A 3,017-nucleotide genomic window follows, 5' to 3' on the forward strand; every position below is an offset into this window, starting at 1 on the left:
CTGGACTTGCTCGTGAGTGCGGACCTCTTGGGTACTGTCCGCAAGTAGTTGTCGTAGCTCCTGGGCGAAGCGGTCTATCGTCTCAGTGGGCTGTTGCCGCCGTGATGAGAGCAGATACCTGGTGTATACCACGCTCCGTTTCTTAATGTAAATACGCTTTAGCTCCGCCACAGCAGCATCGTACGTCGCACATCGTTCAATGCTCCGGTAGACGTGGTGTTCCACTTTAGTCTGCAGAACGTCCAGTTTCGTTTCAGCAGTGGGAACGGTCTCCTGGGCTTTGAACTGGTTCTTCAGTGACCTGAGCCAGTGAGTTAACTCCGAGCCCGAATCCGCAGCTTGTGGGTCAGCGCTGAAGGTCGGTACATGGATCATCCTGTGTCCCGCCATTTCCGTAGATCTTGATTGAGATTAAATGTTGTGAAAATAAACCAAATCCACAACTTTGTCCCATAGGTAGGTTTAATCTCAATCAGATCTTTAGCATCATCCTGCAAAATACAATCATGCAATAGATATCAGGATCTTGGCATCATATAGGGAGGATCGATTATATTAGTCAATGCAAGCAAGCCTAGAATACATGTGCGAGTACGTACCGTTCAGGACTACATGTCATAGTAAAATGTCACAGGAGTGGCTCAGCGTCGCGGACGTCCGAGGTCTTATAGACGCCCCTCTGCGGTTTAAGTGGGCATCACTCCTGGGTTCAACTTTGATATACATTTTCACTACAGATACTGCAAGGACTTCCAGGAAAGAAGTTGGAATTTCAAAAAAGTGGATCTGGGGTGAATTAGCGGGGGTAGAAAAGATCAAGGTTTTGGATGGGGGAAGATAAGAGATGGTGGTGAACAGCTGTTTTAAAGACCTGGAGGGAGGAGTGGGATTGAAGAGAGTGGGGGAGTTTGTTCCAGAGGTGGGAGAAAAGAGGAATGAAAGAGTGAAGGTGAGCAGAGAGCCGAGATTTCGGCAATTTAACCATCAGAGGGTTGCTGGCAGATCTTGTGCGACCTGTAGGAATATTTGGGGGACAGAGCACAGAGAGAGCTGGGGGAGCAAGGCAGGAGAGGAGTCGGTAGAAGACAGAAAGACCACCAACCTGCCTGCGGTGAGTGAGTGACAGGCCCTCGGAGGTAGCTTCATTCAACATTATTATCCGGAAGTAAAGGTTCACGTGTTCTTTCCACGTGTGCAAAAAACAAACTCCATTCCACGTGTGCATGGACGTGCAATTCACATATGTAAAATAAATAAATTAACAGACGGGAAATTGCCGAGAGATATTTCTTCGTTTTTATTTTATTAGTCATGTGCACACACACTTTAAACATGTATATACATGTGGGATGTGGGATATATACATGTGGGACATGTGGGTGGGTGTGTGTGTGTGTGTGTGTGTGTGTGTGTGTGTGTGTGTGTGTGTGTGTGTGTAGATGTATATGTGTATATATGTGCATATATATATATATGTGTGTGTGTGTGTATATGTATATGTGTATATATGTGTGTGTGTGTGTGTGTGTGTGTATATGTATATGTGTATATATGTGTGTGTGTGTGTGTATATGTATATGCATGTGTGTATATGTATATGTGTATGTGTGTGCATGTGTGTCGGTGTACAAGTGTGTGTATGTGTGTGTATATGTGTGTGTGTGTGTGTGTGTGTGTGTGTATGTGTGTGTGTATGTGTATATATGTGTGTGTGTATATGTGTGTATGTGTATATGTGTCGGTGTACATGTGTGTGTGTGTGTGTGTGTGTGTGTGTGTGTGTTTGTGTATATATGTGTGTGTCTGTATGTGTATATGTGTATATGTGCGTGTGTGTGTGTGTGTGTGTGTGTGTGTGTGTGTGTGTGTGTTTGTGTATATATATATGTGTGTGTGTGTATGTGTATATTGTTACGTGGTCCCCTCGGTGAATACCTGGTCTCTGTGACCCCCGGACCGTGAGAGGAACTTCGCCAGAAAGCTGTATTATATATGCGCTTTCGCCACGCAATCCATATGAATTTCACCCAAGAGACAACTGATGTTCAAGGATATATTTCAATGGTAATGATACCATACAATTTCAATGATACAACCACGGAGATTTTCCCCGAGCAATCAACAATACACAACCATCAACAATTCCCAACCCACAATCAATTCCCTATGATTAAGATGGCCATCTTATATACGTGTGTCCCGGTGAGTACTCACGACCCCCTTTTGGTCTCGGTACCGCACAATGTCTCTGGGCCCCTCCTGACCAAGATGATGGTCGGCGTCGCCGCACTCGGGCGGTTGAACGAACCCCGGGTGGACGTGTTTCCACCGGGCAGGTATCGTACCAGGCACCCCGGCTACAGCCCCTCGTGGCCACGCGAAGCGGGGACGGGAAAGCAAGCCAAAAGCCCCACGCCGCTTGCCAGGCGTGTTAGGCCCCAACGGGCGACCCGTACGCGTCTTTTTAGACGGTGTCGCGAACGGCGCCAAACGCTGGCTCGGTGCACGGCCACACGACAGTTTGACGTCCACCGGGCAGGTATCCGTCCCGGTAACTCCTCTCGCCAGACAGGCTCGGGAACGCCGCTTTTCCACACGGCTCAATCAATCCCACCTTTCGTCGGAGCGGGGCGAGGAAGAAGAATACTCGTCCTTTTTTCCTCGTGTCTTTTCCTCTTCCGTTTCCGGTCACTTCCGTTTCTGGCCACTCTTTCAGAAGGGCTCCTGACCCTCCAACCACAACAACTACACAACAACTACAACCACAACAACTTAATATACTACACACGGATAAGCAAAGACCTGAATGGTAATTCACATACATTCACATAAATATGTAACACTCCCCCCCGTCAAGAAAGAAAGTTTGAACCCAGCGAAAACTTTCTTTGCCGGCCAATTTGGTGAAACAAACCAGATAACTCAACCCCCCCCCCCCCCCCCCAGATTAACTCAATCTGGACAAAGCGTCCGCCACGACATTGTCCCGGCCCCGTACATGTTCAATTTCCAAGTTG

Source organism: Myxine glutinosa, unplaced genomic scaffold (assembly GCF_964187855.1).
Source record: "Myxine glutinosa unplaced genomic scaffold, kmMyxGlut1.1 SCAFFOLD_1417, whole genome shotgun sequence".
Taxonomy (NCBI): domain Eukaryota; kingdom Metazoa; phylum Chordata; class Myxini; order Myxiniformes; family Myxinidae; genus Myxine; species Myxine glutinosa.